Source organism: Ailuropoda melanoleuca, chromosome 15, assembly GCF_002007445.2.
Source record: "Ailuropoda melanoleuca isolate Jingjing chromosome 15, ASM200744v2, whole genome shotgun sequence".
Classification (NCBI taxonomy): domain Eukaryota; kingdom Metazoa; phylum Chordata; class Mammalia; order Carnivora; family Ursidae; genus Ailuropoda; species Ailuropoda melanoleuca.
This window is the reverse complement of record NC_048232.1, coordinates 53,701,690-53,724,710: the sequence shown is the minus strand read 5'-3', so window position 1 is coordinate 53,724,710 and position 23,021 is coordinate 53,701,690. Positions and strand designations below refer to the sequence as shown.

Genomic DNA, 23,021 nt, shown 5'->3' with positions numbered 1-23,021 from the left:
TGCTTTGCTAGAAATCCCCAATAATAAATTATCTATAGTCATCCTCTCCAAAGCCAGTTGAACCCAGTGACTACCTGGAGAGTTTGTTCTAGTGGAGGACATACACCTGACAAGGAATACTTGTTATCAACTTCCCTGCCTCCTTGCAATTCCACCTGTAGCTAATGCACTTCTTTTTACCTCAACAATGCTAATGTATGAGTAGTCACTGCGTGGGAAAGACCTAGGTGACTAAGATAGAGACATACAAAACCTCTTTCACTACAAATTCAAACTGTAGCCTAGCCAGTGTGGTTACAATTTGGATTTTGCTGAGATTTGACTTAGACTGTGATTGTGCTAAATCTTTATCAGGTGAAGTTGTTCGCTATTTAATTTTTGTTAACCATGATTGTGTCTCCAAGTTCAAAACTATGGATTTAACCAAAGGCTGAAAGGAAATTTCTCAAAGTGTATGAGTTCTCGGCCACCGGCTGCTCAGTGGGAAAGGTATAGATGTGGAAACCCTGTGGGCTGTTCTCAGTTAAATTCCTGTAGTTACTCTGTAGATCAAGGTTAGATCCCCCCCACACACTCTTTTCTTCCTTCACAGAATGCTACTCCTCTGAGATTTGATAGCGATTTTTCATTTTTAGATATTCTATCATCTCTTTTACTTTCCACTGAACTAACTGAAGGATAGGACACATCAAATATATAACTAACTGCTCACTGGGAATTTGGCATATGATCAATGCAAAATCTCCACCTTCATGGAATTTATGTTCCAGTGAGAATATGATGAAATAAACATGCAATACAATGTCAGAGGGTGACAAAACTATGGAAATAAATAAAACAGGATTAGAGGAAGTAGGAGTAAAGCTCTATTAAGCTGGGGCGGTAAGAAAATAACTTAATTGAAGTAATTGAACGTGACACAAATATAAGTGGGGTATAGTTTTCTAGGCAGGAGAAACCACAAGTGCAAAAACCAAGAATGATCTTAGTCCATGGAAGAAATTTCCCCAAAGACAAACTTCTGCAGTCAAATAAGCAAGGTGGACTTTCCAGAGGCAGTCAGGGAGCAGATCACGTAAGGCTTTGCATGCCATGGTTGGGACAGCGGATTTCATTCTAAGCATGGGAGAAAGCCCTTGGAGAGTTTTGCCCTGACCTGAATAGATTTTTAAAAGGTCCTTCTGACTGCTGTGGGAGAATACAAGTGTGTGGGCAAGAGAAGAAACAAGAAAGTCCAGTAATAGTAATGAGCAGATCAAGTTAGAGACTAGATGATGGCAACTTGCATGGTTAACAGTGTAAGTTGTGTGAAGTTGTCAGGTTCCGTGTGTGCTTTTTGAGAGTAAAGTCAACAGGAATTGTTCACACCTTGGATACACAGACGAGAGAGACAAGTCTCAATTGCCTTTTAGGTTTCAGCTCGAACAATTGGATGAATGCTTATGTAATGAGATAGGAATCTTTGTAGTTGGCCAAATTTGGGCTGTCTAAGAGCTCTGTTGTAAACGAGAGTAAGTTGATGAAGCTTTTCAGATATCCAAGTAGAGAGTCTAGCAGGCAACTGAGTCTGGAGCTTGGGGGAGAAGTTGGGTCTGGAGATGTAGATGTGGTATGGATATCTGTTCAAATAAGTGCACAGGCCTTTTTCTTTAAAGAGTTTGCTAAGGAAAAAGAATAAAAGTTAAAAAAGAAAATAAATATGAAGACATTGTATTGGCATTATAAATATATCTTCCAAACCCTGTCTGTGCCTGTGGTATAGTGTGCTGTGCGTGTCATTAGTGATCCACGAAATTTATAACTTAACTATGGGCAGGCCAACAATTTCAGAGGGAAACAGAGGATATAATTTATCTGCCTTACATGTTATAAATTTGGACTAATAAGATTAATTTTAGGTCCAAAGTAATGTCCTTATAATAACTTTGTCCTTAAGGGCAATACATGTTATACAGAAATTGTTTTCATCACTTCATCTTGACTCACATTCCACACTAGTTTTATGATATTGTTCATGTTTAAGTTTGGAATGTTCCTTGTTATTCTCATTATGTCACTCTACATTAACTGAGAAGTGATGGTAAAAATAGCAATATGTATTCAACAATTCTGAATCATAGAATAGTATTGTATCTCCATCTAGTAAAAAGTTCTTCAATAAAAATGTAAAACATGAATCCACGAGCCAGGAAAGAAAAGGGCAGCTAGAAAGTATGACGATGTACAACAACGAATACCTGAGAATTGAGTTTTTTTGAGTCCAGGATCTTTTCCCTCCTGGTCTCTTGGGTACTGATTGTTATGCTGACATGAAACCTTCGAAGTTATGGTTTCTCATTCAAATTATGCTGAGAATCTTGGTTAAATTACTTGATTTTTCAGGAATATTTGCTAGTAAATACTTTCCAGGGTGAAAGTTATGAATTTGTCATGACAGGTAGAGAAAAGACAAAGAACTCCAGGGGCATCATCCGCAGTTGTGCTTAACAAAGCAAAAACAGGTACAGGTCATTGTCAACAAGACTGTAAAACCCAAATTATGTTCCAAAAAAAAAAAAAGGCAGGACAATCAATTGTCAATTTTTTAAATTGCCTTCTACATGTGTAACAGTAGTTACTGTTGCAATCCCATGTTTGGCTTTACATTTGGATGCAGCCACTACGGGCAGCACATACGGGAAGAATGGTTTCATGAAATTTTATTTTGTTTTTTACTGAAAATGAATGATTAAAAGAGATTCGATGTTTTCGGTTCTTAACTATTCTTCTGTAATCTCTAATAAGGATGGACAAAATCATGTTGAGCTCAGGACTGAAGCAAGACCATTTATGTATATAACTAAAAAAGGCATCGATCTATTAATAAATGAGTCTCACTTGAATGCCAGTCCACACACAGCTTTAGCCAGAGAATACAGATAGTAGTTGGCAATACTTACCTTGATGTATTTTCTTGCTAAAGAAGTCCTGATTAATAATTAAATTGCACCTAGTCTGTGTAAGTAATTTTGAAGTACATGGCAGATAAATGGACTGACAACACATGCTCTCCCATAGTGAGAGATACCAGTTGACAAGAGAAAGTTCACGGAACTTTTTGAATGCGAGATGAAATTAAAAATTTTATGGTTTTGGGGCACTTGGGTGGCTCAGTCGTTAAGCGTCTGCCTTCAGCTCAGGGCGTAGTCCCGGGGTCCTGGAGTTGATCCCGGCATCAGGCTCCTCCAGTGGGAGCCTGCTTCTTCCTCTCCCACTCCCCCTGCTTGTGTCCCCTCTCTCGCTGAATGTCTCTCTCTCTGTCAGATAAATAAATAAAATCTTTAAAAAAATTTTTTTTTTATGGTTTTGTGGTACTGATATTCCTAGTAAGGACCATTTCTGGGATTTTAAGTGGCTTCTTCAAGTTTTGGTTCCTCACTCTATTATTTAGGTTGAATGACCTAAGTTTGTAAATTGAAATATAAGGAAATATATGGGTTGAAATATAGGGATTATAAAACATTGACTCTGGAGAAGAGAATTTCCCATGAGAATTGAAGGGTGAACTTGAATTCAGATAGCTCGATTACCAAGACATGAACTTTTTCCCGACACTTCATATTCTTTGTGCCTCAGAGAAAGAAATCAATAGTATGTGAGTGGTCGTATTTTAAGAGGACATCCAATTTCTGCAAGAAAATTCAAAGAAATTCTTTCTGAAACTAAAATAATAAAAAACAGAATGAATTTATTTACCATCATCATCTTCCAAGTTTTACAACATTCAGGCTTCCTGCTTTCCAGGCTGATGTGCTCATTGATCTGGTGTTTGATGTGCTGCTGAGAGCAGTCTGTGGTGAGGACTTGCTCCCACATATATGACTATCATATGCGTGCATGAACCAAAAATGCAGAACCGAATGACATAGTCACCGAAAACTGCCTTCCTTGGCCAATCACCAGATGCTGTGTGCTAGTATGCTCTAATGTAGTAGAACGGTAGGTTAAGAAAATAATCCAGCTCCATGTGGAATCACTCTGTGACAGTCAGTAGGACTGTTGGAAAACATTCCAGTTCTCCTCTCCTTCTTAGCACATGTTACAGTTGGATTTCCCCAAACTCCCTAAAGTAGGATGTGGTTATGACAACTGCTCTGGCGAAGAAAATGTGAGTGGAAGTGATGTATGCCACTGCCTTAGGGAAGCCTTTGAGTCAGTGCGTGATATGCTGTGTTCCTTCCCCTTTGCTGTGTGACTAGTGGTGTTTCACCTGATAAATGATCAATCAGCCTGGGTTGCAGAGGAAGAAAATGAGAAATACAGGCTTTAGCTGAGCTTTTACAAATATGGAGCCTGAGCAAGAAATACACCTTTGTGACTCTAAGCCTCCAGGATATTGGGGTTATAGTACCACAACATAATTCAAGCCATCCTGACTGATAACGCAACCAGCAAGCCAAATTTAGCTTGGATATAGGTTATAGGCAGTAGCAAGCAACCCTTTAACTGCCATAAAACAAAATTAATTTTTAAAGTCTATGTTGTTATTTTCAGTAAGCTGGGGTGAATCTTTTTAAAACTTTATGAAACTGATAACCAGTACAAGTACCCATGCCCGTTGCGTGGGTCATAAATTTAAAAAATTGAGATGCTTGAGTCACAGATTTTGCTTCTAGATTATTTTCCATTTGCTCCTATTCTAATTTTTTTCCTCCCTGAAGATGGAGCTCATTAACCCTCCAGCACGACTTCCCACCCCATCTAAGTCTTACATTGTTGCTTTATAAAGGGATTTCTTTGTTTTACATACTTAAGTTTATAAGCCACTTAGAAGAAATATTTAGAATGTATCAGTCTGCTATTCAATGGCTCAAAGTCTCCAATAGGATTCTTTCCCCTGGAGGAATCTATAGATTAGGAATTATCATCACAATGCCTCCACCACTAATGTGTTAAATGTCACTGTGAGGCATTCTGACAGATCAGGGGTAACCTCAACATCATTAGAGCGGTGTTGTAGTCAAGTCGACCAATGTTTAAATCCCAACTTGGCTACTTATTTCAGTCCTCTCTAATATTTTATGTCAATTTTCAATAATGGAATGATACCATCAGTCTTGAAGTGATTCTGATAATTAGAGATCCTGTATGTAAAGTCACATAGAGTCTGACATCCAATAATTACATAATCAATGGCTGCTATTGTAATTGAAGAGTAGACTCCCAAATTATCACTAGGTAGAGTGTTTTGGTAAGTCAGGAAATGGAAAACAGATGGGAAGAGAAGTGTTAGTTTCTATAGGCTAGATCTAAGAAAACCCATAAGACTGACATTCATTGCCCCAGTGTTAGTCATGAAAACAAAATAAATTGAGCCATTGTGCCCTAATGCCACAACCATATGGGACATACCGTTAGGACACACATGTTTGTTTTGGGTGCTGTTCTGTACATCTTCATCTACTGTGTGGATGAAAATGTGGACAGCAAGTGTAATCAGCTGTATGAGAAAACTAATGTGGGCTGTATGATAGAATACAGATTTATAATTAGCTTGAGAAAACATAGACATGGATCAATACTGACAAGATGAGATTAAGTAAGGATACATAGAAGGAGAAAAGAGAGTGGGAGGAAGGGAGAGCGGAAGGGAAGGAAGATAGGAAGGGGAGAGGTAGAGGGAAGGAAGCAAACAAAGGAAGAAAGACAAAGGCAGGAAGGAAGGCATGAAGGGCCGCAGGCTGATGTGGAGTCATGGCTCAGCGTTGTGTGTGGGAAAAATGGCAAGAACGTGGAGTCATAAAGACCACTGACAATGAATTCTGACAACCTGGACTCAAATCCTTGCTTAGCCATTTAATTACATGATCTTGTGCTCATTACTTAACTTCTATGCTCTTGGTTTTGTGTATCCTTTTTTTTTTAAAAACATAAAATAAGACAATAATAACTTTATGGGGCTGTTGGGAAAGTTAAATCGAATAAGATTAAAAAGGATAAAATACCTTGACTAGTACAGTGCCTAGCTAAAAGAGAAAGTAGTTAAGAAATGGTAGCTTCTCTGGTGAAAAATTCAGTGGTTTTAGTGACAATACAATAAAATTTTATTGTGTTCTAAAAGAAATATTAGTTATAAACACAGAGAATAATGGTTCTGTAGTTATCAATCATCCAAACAAATGAAGAATTTTTTTCTCAATAGGAGGCTCACATTTTAAGAAAGATGTTGACAATCTGGAGTGGTTTTAGAATAAACCAGCGTAGTAAGAAATCTGGAAACCTTGGCATTCTACAAGAAGTTAAGGACTTGGTGATAGTTAACCACAAAAGAAAAAAAAATAGCGGGTAATATATTTGTCATTTATTATTTGGTAGGATAAAGTGAAAGGGAGGTAACCAATGTGGACCACTGGGTGAAAAGTGGATGATTATAGATAACCAGCAAGGAGCTCACTTATAATGTAAGAAGCTTCCTATAACAATAGCAGAGGTTAGATGGTCATATTTCAGATCATTTTTGCACTAGAGTTTTTAACTTAATGTCACATATAAACTTCATGTTGTAGGTAAAGTAAAAGCAAATCTGTTTATATGCTTTAATAATGTATATTTATACATTTACATATAAATATATTAAATTATAGAATATATATTACATGCCTTATTTTTGTTCCCTTCCATTTATGTGCAGAAGTCTTGTGGCAAAATATGTTTTTAATGTTTTACTTTAAACATGGATTGAATGGCATGGATTCATTATGTAAAATTATCAATCTGTTATATAATGGCATCTAGAATAGTATTACATTCATGGGAATTAACAAAAATGTGTCTGACATATGTTTACATGTATCTCTTTCTGTTCATATTGAATTTAGCTTAAGTTGGCAGATGACAAAAGAAAGAAAGCTTGATGGCTCTTACGTTTCCCTTGATTTTATTTGCACTGCCAAATGTGATAGGACACAAAAGCTAGATTGTTTCTTGTGTGATAAATTTCCTGCCAAGAAGAGCATGAAGTCAATAAAGCTTATTTCTGAGCATCCTGAAAATACATCACACGATAGAGAATTTTTATTTTCTTGACCAAAACTTGTATTTGTCCCAGCATGTCTTGACATGTCTCCAAGCAAAAGGAACCATAAATAATTGGGGAAAGCTCAATCAAATCAGGTACTCTAGAAATGTTTGAACTGGTGAGTTGCTCAGAACTATAGGAACAACAAAGGGCTAGAAGAGTGCCTCCGTTCACTTGATATAACCTACTTCTGAACTCTGATATTTTGCTAATATTTTGAAGCCAGTTATGGTGAAAATAGCAGCTGTGCCATTCCTGCTTGGCATGCAATTGGTGAAAGCTATGATTGTTTCAGTAAAGCTCTGATTGTTATCTATCATGTGACTGCTGATAGGCCTATTGAAGTCTGTGTGTGTGTATGTGTCTGTGTGTGTGTGTGTTACCCCATGGATTCTTTAAAGACCAAGTTGTTCCAGCGGTAAGAAGTTTTTTTGTTCTGCAAAACTCCTAATGGAAGAACACTCTTCATACTCAGTGTACATGGGGGATACATATAGAGTTTCTGGGTGCAACATCCATCTTGATTACTCTGGTGAAGAAGACAGACCTTTTATTTTTATGAAGATTTATTACTTTTCAGCATCAGCATGCATTAGTGTCAAAGACTCTGACAATTATCCTGAAAGATGCCTTGCCTACTCTGTGAAAAGTGGCCCAATAATTTCTTCTTCTTTTTTTTTTTGGCCCAATAATTTCAAAGCCGTAGCCTAGAACCTATATTTTTTAAGGTTTTATTTACAAATGGAGCACACTGTGTTGTTTTTACTGTCAGAAGTTTTTTTAGTTTTCCAGAGGATAAGTGTTAATGTATTTGGTTGAACTTGGGTCAGAAATTTCACTTTATTTATTCATTTTTTTAAGTGTCTGATTTGTTTTTCGTTGTATCTTAGAACAGTTTGACAAGAGAGGTTCATTTGTGGCTAGACTTTCTTGTAGTAAAATCTAAAATGGCTGTAAGAAGGAGGTTAGTCATCACACTCCAGATTCACTGTATGATTGCTGCTAGAAATGTTTGCCATTTTGGAAGGAGAAATTTGAGGTGAAAACTTGTGACCTTTCCAGAGCTGAAGGCAAGATATCTGTGAGGGGAAAAGGAGTTGAAAATGAGAGAGCCTTGTCAGTTTAACCATGGGAAAGAACTATAGTAACTGGAAAGCCTGCAAAACTCTTTTAAAGGTTACTTCTCCTTAGATGATTTAAATTGAAAAAAGATTTCAAAAGTCTTTCTTTGCTGACAGAAGCTGCATTGTTGATGCCAACCTTTCCAAAAATAACTTTATTTGCCTTAAGGACACAGGATTTGGTAGGACCTAAATTCAACTTGAAGTGTCTTGAAGAAAGCTCAGGTGTCTTGACACAAGTCTATTCTGCCATAAGAGAGTTTAATTCTGTTTGCTTTTGAAAGTGATGTGGGCTGCAACTTTGAGCCCTTGCTGGTATTAAAACAGAGTCAAAATTGCTTGAACACTAAAAATGACGTAAATATTTCCATGTAAAAGATCACTCCAAACTTTGACTTCTTCCAAATCAGTCTTCTCATTGAAATGCATTTTAAGCAGACACAGAATTTTCTTCTTTTTATGATTTAGTTAATTTTGAATTATTCTTTTCCAGGAAGCAGCCATTATTTTTTACAAAAAAGGAGTCACATAATCTTAATAAGATAACTCATTGTCAAAAGCAAAAAATGGCATGAACACTTACACGCATGGCCATATTTTTCTTGGGATAACACTGTTAACTTTTATCAGATTCTCAAAAGGGCCCATGATATATCCTCCCACTCCACCTCCCAGAAAATGAAGACTACTCCCTAATAAAGGATTCTGGTATCAGTTGAGATATACTACTTGACTAGTTGGTCTCCGTCTTTAAGATCCTTGCAATTCTATGAATCTGTAGTTACATAGCAAGTAACCTATGTTTTTCTTCACGTAAATGACATGGAATTATATACGGCTGAGCATGTATGGATGGTAGGAATCTGTGGCTATGTGAGACTGTATTATTGGGGTAGGGAAGACAGATACTATGAAGATTTTTAAACTGATAAAAATAATGAGAAAAATAAATGTATTCATTTTATTGAGTTTTTTGAAGAGTATAATTATAATTTTATCACAGGAAATTGCAAAAACAGAATGGCTAACTCACGGGAAACAGGATTTTTAAACAAAGATATATTTCTGCAGCTTTCTCAGGAAAGACACATTTGTAACAATATGAGGGGTGTTTATAACATCAACATGTCACTTTCTGGTAGCAAGAAGGAGTCTGTGTGGCAGGAACCATCTTAGACTGTAATTGCCCTAATGGGTCATTGATCTTAAAGATATCTAAACAGACCCTTGCAAATAGTCCATAATGACTCTGAAGACTATTAGCATCACCGTTGGGTAAATACTCAGCTCAGGCTTTATATTTGCTGTAACAAATGATAAGATAAACAGTTCATATTTCTAGAAGCTTGTAATTACATGTACTTACATAATAGTTCAAAATAATAGAGTCCTCAGAGAAGTTGTATTTTATATCAGTTAGATAAAGTGAACATCCTGTCTTCTGTTGAGATCATAGGACTGGAAATCAGAACTTCTATTTTTGGCACCATGGATGACAACTTTCTTTTTTCAGTGAACAAGTCATTTCACCTTTTCTTCCATCAGTATTGCCAGCATATGTGTAGACAAGTCCGTTTTACAAGCCATCTAAAGTGAATGTTAAGTTACAAATGGTCATTTTTAAGCAGCTTGCTATTACCACTGGGTGTGATTTGCACATTAGTATATAATTCAAATATATTCAAGGTTATCACTAACTCCCTCCCTCCCTTCCTTCTTTCCCTCTTTCCTTCCCTTCTTTCATACAAGATTTAGGGCTGACTACTGACCACGACATCTTGTATTCATCATTTCCTTGTTTTTTATTTAGTCTGAGTGCTTGTGTATTTTCCTCAAATATATTTATTTTATTTTTTGAGATTTTATTTATTTATTTGAGAGAGAGAGCAAGTAAGCATGAGCTGGTGGGAGGGCGAGGCAGGGGGAGAGGCAGAAGCAGATTCCCCGCTGAGCAGGGATCCCGACCTGGGGCTTGATGTGGGACTCCATCCTGGATCCCAAGATCAGGACCTGAGCTGCAGGCAGACGCTTAACCAACTGAGCCACCCAGGCACCCCTCAAATATATTTACTTTCATCGTATTTGTTTAAAATGTTATGAAAAGGTACCATGCTGCTGAAATCTTTGGGGATGTCCTTTTTTCACTTAATATCATGCTCCTAAGATTCAATCATACTTTATTACGTTACTGTAGTTCACTTAATTTGACTGTTGTGTGATAGTCCATTGTGTAAATATACTACCATTTAATTCACACTCTCATTGATGAACATTTAAATTGTTTCCAGGTGCTGCTTTAACATACATGCATTTCTTGTCACATGACCAAGACTACTTTTGGGTTCATATCTAGATCTGGAATTTCTGGATGATAAGGTATAAAAAGTGTTTAACTTTAAGACATAATGCCAAACAATTTTTAAACTTGATTGCTCCAGTTTATACCCCAAGAAGCAATACAGAAATTGTGTATCCACATTACCTCCAACTTGGCATAGGAGACATTTAAACTTATACTAACTGAATATACTAAAATAGTATCTCGTTGCGGTCATTGTTTGCATTTAATTGATCACTACATTGTTTAATACCTCTCCTTGTAATTATTGGCCATTATGTTTCTTTTTCTGTGAAAAATCTGTTCACATATTTTTTATTGATTTGTGCTTATTTTTTAAAATATTTTTTATATATAATCTTTTTTCTTTTTTTTAAGTAGTCTCCTGCCCAGCATGGAGACCCAACATGGGGCTTGAATTCACAACCCTGATATCAAAACCTGAGCTGAGATCAAGAGTCGGATGCTTAACCGACTGAGCCATCCAGGCTCCCTTTATATGTTCTTGTTATTAATTTTTTGCTGGTGGTGTATATAGTTCACCTACAATGTATCTTCTACATTGTAACTTGTTTTCAAGATGTCTTTCATAAATAAAATTCTTATTTTAAATATTCACATTAATTATCTTTTCACTAATCAGTGATTTTGGGGGTATCTTACTTAAGAAATATTTCCTACCCCAATGTCTAAAATATACTTGTCTATATTTTCTACTAAAAGTAAAAATTTTATTTTTGAAATTTATGTTCTTAATCCATCTAGAGTTGATTTTGTGTGTGTGTGTGTGTTTGTGTAGGGATCTGATTTTGTCTTTTATCTATAAGGGTTACTATTCCCTTTTGTATTTATTGAATAATTCATAATTTTCTCTGTAACTTGCCATATTAATACACACCAGACTATAGACATGGATCTGTTTCTGGGTTTCTGAGTCATTGGTCAATTTATCTAACCTTTCATTAATGCCCTACTTATTTCTTTTGGGAGGGTCATGGTAATGAGTATGGGGTTGGGGCATAGTTTTAATCCTAGCTTTTGTTTTATTAGGAGATTTATGAACGCTTATTACGTGTGTGTGTGTGTATGTGTGAAAGGAAATTATGAAAGCAAACCATTCATGCATCAGTGAACAATGATGAGTATGTGCCATAAACTAAATATTATAACTCCAATTCTGTGTTTTGCACTAGAGGTCCAATGGGGAGGAAAATAACACAGTTTAATGTTTTCATACAGAATAGTGTCATATTCATAATTTGTGGGTCTCTTTCAATTTCTTTCATCAAGGTTAATTAAGGTTTTAAGTAAAGTCATTTATCTTATTCAGCTGAAGTCAGAGAATGTTTCAGTTATCACAGCAAAATTAGTGCCTACCACAGTGTCTGCCAAATAGTGAGCATTTAATAAATAGTTGCTGGATGCATAAGGAATTCATTAAGATGACCTTTTCATTAGTAGACAAACCTACATTTATTTTCATGGGTTTTGATTTTCACATGGGACTCTGAGCTCATACAAACCCCAGGTAAAACCTGATAGCACCTCTAGTTCAGAATAAGATTTTACTTACATTAAAATGGCTTCCAACTATGAAAGGTGATCAATGATTATAACCAAAATTTTTTTACATTCAAAAATTGTTTCCAACTAGGAAAACTGACCTGTCATTAAAATAAAAATTTCAAAGTTTTTTGTGTATTTGTATAAATGTATATACATTGGTATGGATGTGCAAATAAGTGACACATTGGCTTTCATGTGGTGAATGTATAACTATTGTATTTGACATAAAATTTAGTAATGTGTATAAGGTGAAAAAGGAACCTGAGAAAGCCCCTGGTCCTATGGTTGTTAGGGGAGTCGTATACTTCTTTGTGAATCTTGTGATTGCAACTCTTATAAAATTATGGATCATTTTTCAAGGAATATACATTGCAAATTTTTATAAATGCAGGGAGTTGTTAATTTCTCTAAAATGAATCCATTTAGAGTTTTGATCTATTATAGCTGTAATTTTACTGATGAAAAAATAAGATCTGGAAAATTTAAGTTTAAGTTGTCTTTTAAGCTGCCTGAGATAGTAACAGAGCAAAGTTTCCTGAATGCTAGTCCAGTTCTAATTCCCCTTGCTTTGGACAGTATTTCAGAACATTCTGAAATGTGGAAACAATGAAACATTATTTCACTACTTATCAGTAATGAGCCAAAATAATTGGAAAATTGCATCATGATTCCCATTTCCATAATTCCTATTCATATCAGTGTTCCATGTGTACCAACAATACTATTTAAAATTTTTGCCTTCTAGTTCTTTCTTTTCTTCATTTAACATAAGACAGTGCATTATGGTTTAGTATTATATCCTCTCATATATTTGTAATCCAAATTTCCAGGAGGCATCATAAAAATTTTAGTTACTAATCATTACATAATTGGCATTATATCACCAAAAGAGTTATGATGTATTTCCAGAAAATTTCAGCCTCTACTGGAATAATATAGTATTTTTAAGATCAAACTCAGAATCTGTCACAAATATTCATGCTATTCAAATATGCCTTTAGTCCTTTTCTTAGTAAGTTAGTCGTAGAGTCAGCAAAGCCATTTTCAACAAATAGCTATATTAGGGAGAATGCCTGCTCTCCTAGTTAGAGAAAAGAAATCTATTACAGGTAATTTTGTCTCCCAGACTACTCTGTTTTCCTCATGTCTACCTGTTGATTATATAAGAGATGCCAAATATTTATTAAGCCTGATACTTGGAAACCTTTTGAATTGCATTTTCTCCACATTGTTTCCCATAAGTCAGCAATGGGGCCAACAGAGATACATCCTCTTTTTCTCCTCAGTCTTGCTTCTGGAAGGGTGGGCCAGTGACCAAGGAAACCAGGGACACGGAATTCATGGAGGTCTAAATAGTCAACCAGAAGCATTACCTTGATGACAGTGGACAGGTGTGTATTTTCCATGTTAAATGCAGTAATGTCCCTCTTTATTTAAGGTGAAGAAAGAAGAGGGAACTTAGTCTTTCTGGGACATCTGGTAGAACAGATAACCTCTCTCACTGATTTTGTAGAAATCATTTCCTAAACAATTTTCAGGTCCTATCCACTTGGGGGTATCAATATAGGCATGTGGTCGTAACAAGGATGACAGTGCCACATGCATCTTTCTAAAGAATACTCGTGGAATATAAGCCCATATGGAGTCAGTGTGGGAAAGGTTACTGGTAGTCTGGCAAAATTAAAGAATCCTGCCTCCTGGAGTTTCTAATTGAAAGGATATTCTGTTAAATTTGTTTTATGGCCACCTGCATGACTACCAGATATTGTTTACACCTTATTTCAGAAAGTGAATTATAACTGGATTCTATTAAAGTTTCTTTGAAAATCGTTCCATTTCCTCACAGACAGGACAGTAATTACTTCTGTGTCCAGGATAGAGACTAGCCAACTACCACTATACATTGAGAGAATTGGGATTGCTAGACATTAACTAAGTAAATTAGACTTTCCTAAACAAGGTAAAAAAAAAAAAAAGTCCTTTCTCCACATATGACAAAGATCTGTGTCAGTTATATTTCAATAAAAAATAGAATAGCCAAATCATAAGGTTGGAAGAAACTTAAGGTCTTAGAAAATTATAAAGACACCATAATTATTCAATAGAATTTCTCAATAATAAATTTTAAATGTCTGAAGATAGTCCCATGAGAGGACAATAATTTATTAGTTACTATGGTTGAAGAGTTTGTAATTATATAATTCAAATCACATTGTTGATATTTCATGCAAAATACCTTGTCAAGCATAGGCAATTACTCAAACAATAGTTAAGAGGAAGAGATTCATTTAGAATGTTCATTTGCCTTAATTAATTTTGGCACATTACTACAGCTGAGGGAGGAATTTTTAAGATCTCCATGACTTACTGATGGAAAGTAATAGCGCCACTGAATCATACTCAATACTTGTATTTTCATCTTAGAAAGGATAAACTTGGGTAATAAAGAGTCCATTTAAAATGTTGATTTAATCATCCTGGTATTAAAATTGTTTTTAATGAAATTGCTTATTAGTAGAATTATGGCTTTATAACATCTGCTTTGGCAAGTATAAAAGCAGATTGAAGTAGCCACACATTTGAACATGGGACTATGTAAATGAATTTCCCCTAACTTGGATTTCTATATAATGAAAGTTGGACCCTGTTAAGCTATAGCTTAGTAAAAAAAATCTCAGAACATTTATTCTATCTAGTAAGAAAAAGAAATAATGCCTATTTCATATTTCATAAAATTATATTTCATAAAATTTTCCCGTTTCCATAAAATATTTCCATTCTGTAGAAGATACAATTTTTTTCATTGAATTCCTAGTGATAAAAAGATTACATTTGTTAACTTACTATAAGATTCCAGAAAGTTGGGGTGCCTGGGTGGCTCAGTCTGTTAAGCATCTGCTTTCGGCTCAGCTCAGGTCATGATCCCAGGGTCCTGGGATCAAGCCCCATGTTGGGCTCCCTGCTAATTGGGGGCCTGCTTCTCCCTCTCCCTCTGCCTGCTGCTCTGCCTGCTTGTGCTCTCTCTCTCTCTGTCAAATAAATAAATAAATAAATTTTAAAAAAGATTCCAGAAAGTTTTTGACTATCAAATACTACATTTAATTTTGAAAGATGTTTTACAATGGATACTTAATTAAACATGAGTTCACAAGCAAAATAATTCACAACTTCATCATTTGTCAGGCTATTTTGTTTATTCAATGTCAAATGTTCAAATGTTTACAAACATGGATTTTCTTTTAGGAAAGCAATATGTATAATTGTTAGGAAAGCATATGCTTTTTGAGCTATATATTTCAGCATATTTGGTATTGATGTACGTATTGGCAGCTAAAAAAAGAGTAAAAGGAGAGTTTTCCTCAATGGCTAGTATGAATATATAAAATTATTTAGTTGGCTTTAAAAGCAGATGCATTGCAATTAAGCTTGTTGACTTGCTTGCTAATAGAGAAATAATTTTGTATAGGTATTGTTCCAGACACTGCAATTCAATATGCATAATTTTATCTTAATGTAGTAGGTTACTTAGGGAATAAATTCATTATGTGTTATGCACAAACTCTGAGGGACATTTCCTGTTTCCCTCTCTTCTCCACTACCTTCCCCTTCTCTGAGCCTCTAAAAATCAAGTAACCACTGATATATTCTCTTTACCTTCTCTCATCCCGCCGCTTTTATCCTCAAATGTGCCTGGAAACGGGAAAGAAGCTGAATGAGATGGATGCCTCCCCCACCCCCGTCACTGTTTCCAGCTGAAGATTTCTTAGCTCTGACTGTGATTTTGGTTCTTTTAAAAATGTAGCAATTACTAGTTTTAGGACCTTGGGGCTTAGATCATTTTGACGTGAATGCTTTTTCCATTTATACCAGAATTTTCCATTGACCTTTCCTAAGGTATACAAATAATTCCTTAGAATCCCTGTTTGCTGCTAAAAATAATACAAACATATTACATTTACAGTGTTCACGTACAATGGTAAATTAGGCCCCAGCTCAGTGAATTTTTCAGTTTGTAGCTAGCACCCAGAGGAGCTCCTGGTCAAAGGAATGACTCTGCGATACATAGTCCGGCCAGAGTCCTGTTTCAGCAAGTTTTTTTTTTCTGTTTATAATCTCTAGTCACAGCAGACTTCATCTTCCTTTGTGGTCTCTCCCAGGAAGCCATAGCTGAGGGCACCAGACACCTGGTAGGTGTTTGTGATGCTAGTTGTAACTTAATGCATCTTTGGAACAGGTCTTCAGTCCTCTGTGCTTGCTGTGCCCCGCGCGCTCCCCTCCCCAGCCCCCTGCTTCTGTTTACTTCACATCAGAGGCTGCTCCTCCTGTACCCAGGACTTGTCCAGGACTTTTTTTTTGCTGATCACCTAGCCTGGCAGGATTCCCCCTTCTTCCTATTGAAGAGGAGAGTATACTCATTCTAGTTATTCTTCTGGAACTTCTCAAGGGTACCAAGTAAGATTGTACACTGCATGTTTTAGGGACATGATTCACTTTTGTGGTCATCCTGGATTTGAATATTTATTACTATGATGTCCTGGCAGATGGCTGTGTCTTGAAGAAGGGCCAGCTTTTTCTAACATGCGCAGAGGCACCAAACGTGCTAAGTACAAGACTGGGTTTCCCGTAACACATTCTTTGTCATTTTGTTCATTTATAATAGAAAGGCAATACTTTGTACGTTGAGATTCTAAGAGAGATCCCAAACCTATTAGGAGTTAGCAGAAGCCGCCAGAGCCTTACAACCAGCAAACTTCCTCTCCCTGATTTAAGCATTCTTATATCCTTTAACTTTCCTCATATAGTGTGGTTTCCTATCCCTTCGATCATCTGGTTACCTGTCTATAAATGCCAAAGTTCATGAGAAATGCTTACCGGAAATATTTGATTCCATAATTTTAAGTTTTGCATGATTGGTTTACATGCAACATTGTTATGTAATTCATGCCCACTCAGTGCCCCTGTAGGCTAATATATATATATATATATATATATATATATATATATCACCAGAGGCATAAATCAGTGAGTTATATTGTCTTAATAGTTGTATTGTNCCGACCTTACTTAAGTGTCAAATGCAGAGCAGTTGCCATGCAGTGGGTCTGTTTGACACCAGAGAACTCTCTCTGCTCTAGAATTTCCACAAGGCGGAGCCAATCCTGCCAATTGATAGTGATTGCAACTGATAGGAACTGGCTTCTGAAACCAGCCAAGAGGCAAGTTCTAGCCTCCAGTGATCTTATCCAATAGGTTGTATGTGCTCTTAGTTAATGAAAGCTGAGCAGGAAGTCTGCTGAGCAGTTCGGCAGGTAGCACTTCTGATCTATCTTGTCAGGTGACAGTTAAGTGAGATCCTAGCCACATCCTGGTTTCTGAATTAATTAGTTCCTGGCAAGTTTGACCTAAAAGACAAATAACACACAGCTGTGGAGAAAGGCATAATTTCTGCCAGTTTCTGTCCCGTCTTACCAGCAGGGCTGATGCTCTGGATCCTCGAGTAGGCAAACACTGAAGTGTTGGAAGAACTCTGAGAGTGATTACCTTGCTACTAAGCAGATGGCCTCCCATAAGTACCATTACACTCTGGTGGAAGCAACTTCAGCATTACCCAGGGCAAGAAATGCTACCAAGGTGCAGTGAAGTTGTGAACCATCCATTATTTCACGATGGGAGGCCCAGACAAGCTGCTTCCAGCTTCTCCTTTGCTCTGCTGTCAGTGTAGGAGCATTTCAGGGATAAGTATTTTGGTGTTGACTATATATCCAAATATGCTTAAATGAAAATTGAAATTCTACTAATACGTTAAATAGGCAATGTAAAACGCATGCAGCAGCCATGTTTTTTATACATTTCTGGGTCTGAAGGGGATGGGTTGCAAATACTAACAAAATGCAAATTGAAAAGAATGGGAATTTACTGTAATAAGACCATACCACCAAGGAAGCATGTTTGGAGAATGGGATTGTTTCCAGTTGATATTCCTCTGAGCCCTGCCATCTTCATGACTTCTCACTTTTATGGAGAAGAAAAATGTAAGAAAAAATGGATAGAAGTCTTACATAAGAGGAAACCTATCCAGGTGATAGAGTAGAATATGGAAGAAAGGAGTAGAGCAGACACTCCATGTTTCCTACCAAATAGCTTCCTTCACGTATCTCCAACTGCCAGAAAGATGATTTTATTTAGGTGCTTACACCCCCGACCTCCTTATCACCCTGGCAGAATAATTCAGGGAAGGGTGAGTTTACTCCCTCAGGAGGGTAAATCTGATTGGCTTAAAATAAGGCAGGTGCCACAGTGTCAGCCCCTTGTAAATGATTGGTTTAGCAGGATGGGGAAGTGACTGTGGTCTAGCTGTTGCGGCATGAGTGGAAGTCCAATGACAAGTTTCTGAGGAATATATCATAGCTATGAAGAAAAGACATAGAAACAGATAATTACTTCTTTTCTGCTGGATGTTATCCCGCCTGGATGTGATTTTTGGAACTATGACAGCCTTTTGAAGGCCACCAGGAGAACAGCCTCCAAAGACAAAACTGACATTCAGAAGGTTCCAGAGGAGTAAAAGCCTGGGTCTTTGATGAAAAGGTTAAGTCCTTGAACTAGTTTTCTCTAGATTCTCCTTATCTTGAACTTCCTTGTTGGTAGCTTTTCTCAGTGTTTGATCCAGTATTTCCCAAACTTCGCTGCACATGAGAATCACCAAGAGAGCTTTTAAAAATCCCAATGCCCAGCTCTCCCCCCACTGCAGTCTGATCAGAATGTTGGGTGGGAGCCAGATACTGGTATATTTCAAGGATCCCCAGGTGATTCCATTATGTAGCAGCATTTGGAAACCATCTGGTTTGAGCCATTTTGAAGTATATCTTTTATTTCCATCTAAGTGCTTCCTAACTGAAATGACAGAATTCAAACTAAACAAAAAAATAAAAAAGGAAAAAAGAAACTAAAAACATTATTTGTATGAGTAGCTACACTGAATAAGAAAACAGAAACAATATTAAGGAGAGTATAATAAAGAGTCAAAAATGTTTTAGTAGTTTTCAAAAGGAACTCTAAGTCAGTTACTTAGCAATTTAATTGAACCATATTCAAATGTAATCAAGTACCTACTACTCTTGATGGAGGAGTCTTACTGATTATTTCCTTTGATAAAGCTTCGTATCTATTTAATCACCTGAAGTTTAATTTATGTAAAATAATTGAAAGTGAGAGAATCCTTCCATCTTTATTAAATTTGGTCTTTGAAGAATGTCCACATAACAGAAACAAATATTGGCTTCTGTTATATATAATTTCAGGAACGGAGGACTCATCATCTTTGTCAGCTGTTACAAATCTCCCTAACCACACACATAAACACCACACACACACACACACACACAAATACGTGCATTATCATTTTTTAACCCCTGGCGAATCCTAGATTAAGTCCCTCTGATATCTTGTTGTGTAGTCCATAGTTATTATAATATTGAATTTAGGAAACCATCTAAGAAATGGTCCACTTATCTTCCACATGGGGAGACACAGGCAACAAACCTAACAGCTCACTGGGAATCATGGCAATAATTCTAGGACTCAAGCAGGAAGTCACATTTTCTACTCTCCAGAGGGTTATACTTTCTCTTACTTTGAGGAGGGAACTTCCTGTCTTCTGCTTCTTCAGGGTAGAGATTACAGAGCAATAATCCAGCAGTTAGTTGTTTCTTTATCCAGGAGCCAAAGGGCAGCAGCCCGTGTCCTTCTTACACTTTTAAAACACTGTGCTGTGGACTCAGGATCTTGCTGAGAATCTCAGTGTCACCCCCACCCAAGAGTGGTTATTTTTGGTAACCTAAATTTTAACCTTGTTTGTAATCACACTACATCATAATCTAACATGATGGCTTCCAGAAGAAACTTCCAGTTTTTGTCAAAATGTTCTTGATATCCCCAAGCTATCATGTATTCCATTCTTCTGCTCTACTGTTCAGTCATTGGACTGGGGCCTTGATTTCCTACTTTGTCTTTAAGTAAGATCATAAAAACTGGGTAGTTACTATATATGTAGGTATCTCTAGTCTCATTAGATAGCAAGATAGGCCACTCAATTTAAAAAACAAGCCTAGGGGCGCCTGGGTGGCACAGCGGTTAAGCGTCTGCCTTTGGCTCAGGGCGTGATCCCGGCGTTATGGGTTCGAGCCCCACATCAGGCTCCGCTGCTATGAGCCTGCTTCTTCCTCTCCCACTCCCCCTGCTTGTGTTCCCTCTCTCGCTGGCTGTCTCTATCTCTGTCAAATAAATAAATAAANATATGTAGGTATCTCTAGTCTCATTAGATAGCAAGATAGGCCACTCAATTTAAAAAACAAGCCTAGTAAATTGACAGATAAATGGGCTTTGCATTTCGTTGGTCATACCAGTATAGAATTTCTTTAATTTTACAATACGGAGAGAGAGATAAGTTCCTCAACAGATGAGAAAAGTGACTACCCAATATTTTCCTTTAAATGAAAGAGTTTTCAAGAATATGCTTTTACATAGACAGTAAGAACATGAAGAGGACACTATAGATTTAGAAACAGGCATGAAGGGCGTCTGGGTGGCTCAGTTAGTTAAAAATCCAACTACAGCTCAGGTCATGATCTCAGGGTCCTGGGATCAAGCACTGCTTTGGATTCCCTGCTCAGCGGGGAGTCTGCTTGTCCCTCTCCCTTTGCCCCATCCTGTGCCCCCCCACCACTCATGCCCACTCTCTCTCGCAAATAAATAAATAAATCTTAAAAAAAATAAGCATGAGATCAGAAAGTTGTTTCCCTTTAATGCTGAGTTATACTGATAATTGTCTCTAATAAAAATGAATGGGCAATGTGACAGGAATAATCAGTGGCTGAGAGAGAGATTGTTTGCATCAATCTGAATTGACAGCATTTACCTGATTGAGGGTAGGTAGTAATGAAGCACTTCAATCTGATTAAACTTTCTGAGCTTTTCTTCCCCCTTGTGAAACTTGGCTTTTTTTTTATAGGATTTAATTTGAAGGAAATGGAAATACAAAGGCAGATTTTTGTCATGCCTAAGGACAGGTTAATAATGGATTCAGATTCACATCATCTTCCATGTTGATAAAACTGACCTACTTTTTCTTCAAGAGACAAAATGTCTTCTGAAATATTTTCAAATAAAAAATGTTGCATTTTGGTGTCTTTCTTCTTGCATTCTATAATTAAACGTGGCATATCACTTCCAAAAGTTAAATGAAGTTTAGTTCATTTTCAGGTCTGGGCTATGCAATGAGTTAGCATCTCTGCTTCTTGAGACAAGTGGCATTTGCTGCTTTGCCTGCCAGAGAATTTTTCTGACAGTAGTGATAATGATGCAGATGTTTTTCTTTGTAGGGATCTTCCAACAGTATCCCTAATGAAAACACATGCCTACTTCCTGACAAATAAAAACAATCATTTTTGAAAGCAAGAAAATTCAAATGCCTTCATCCTAAGATGGCCAGTGTCAACAGTCCATTATTTTTCTCCACATCATTTTTGCTGTGTTCTGTTGCAGCAATAAAGTGATTCTTTTCTTTTACTTTTCTTTTTTTTCTGGCTTTGAGATGAACCAACTTTACAAAATCTTATGCAGGCTCCAAGTGGAGTGGGGGTATTTAAAGCAGTGCAGGTGTAATTAGAGCATAGGGTTCAAGCCTTGTGAATTGACTCTTAAAATTGATTTGCCATGTCATCTTGAACGTTAGGTCCAGGTGAGCTGATTTTGGTTTCAAGAAAGAAAGAATTACAGTTGCTGTCAGTCTTAGGTCCTTCAATTTAGGAATGTAACTTGGGTTTTTGGGATTTATATAAATGATAATAATGAAAGACCTGTGTAGATAATCTTTAACAAATTCTTTGATAGGTATAGTTGATATATAATTGAACATACCTTTTCACATTGAAAAAAATTTGAAATTTTGCAAAAATGCAGCTGAGATTTCACAAAACCGAACTCTAGATATATTTTTGGGTTAAGTGAATGTTTACTGCTCCTCTTTCCTCAAAGGAACATTTTACTATGTTCCAAAAAACAAGACTTTCATCAGCTTTTAAAAAAGAATTTCTAGTTAATATGCACGAGAGATGTCCTTACACTATTCATTTTTTAAAATGTTATTTTATTGTTGTAAGAATACTTTACATGAGATCTAGCCTCTTAACAAATTGTTAAGTGTACAATGCAGTAATTTTGACCATAGGTACAATGTTGTACAACAGATCTCTAGAATTTATCTTGCTTACTTGAAACTTTATGCCCCTTGTTTTGTAATTTCCCATTGCTCCATTCCCCCAGCCCCTAGGCCACTCTTTGATTCTATTAATTTGATTATTTTACATCACTCACATAAGTGGTATCATGCAGTATTTGTCTTTCTGTAACTAGCTTATTTCATTTAGCTTAAACAGAGGACAACACATGTTGGTCAGGATGTGGAGAGATTAGAACCCTTACGCATGGTTGGTAGAGATGCAAAATGGTGCAGTTGTTTTGGAAAACAGTATGCAGTTTCCTCGAAAAGTTAAAAATAGAACAAGCATATAATCTAGCAGTCACACTTCTGAGTATTTATCCAAAAGAACTGAAATCAAGATCTCGAAAAGGTACGCGTGCCCTGAAAGTCATGACTGCTTATTCCGCAGCCTCAGTGCAAGCCTGACCCATACCACTAGATGGGATACAGAATGGAATAAAGACCAGAGCTATCTCTTGCATCCATTGCTTGGTCATTAAAAAATACAGAATTTTAAATTTACTTATCTGTGTTAAGGGAACTATGTCAAAATGTCACATCTGATGGGTCACATCAAAATAGTCTCGTTTTCAAAATTATTTACCATGAGGGGAGCTATTTTGAACCTCCTTTCTCTCCTTCTTGGTTGAATGAGTCATTGTGGTTGTAGGACATATA

General features: G+C 36.6%; 1 protein-coding gene across 2 annotated transcripts in view; it reads left to right on the top strand.

Annotated features, from left to right (window-relative positions):
- LIN7A (lin-7 homolog A, crumbs cell polarity complex component) overlaps positions 1 to 23,021 on the top strand; it is a 122,620-nt gene that overhangs the window by 43,339 nt on the left and 56,260 nt on the right. The window lies entirely within an intron of this gene.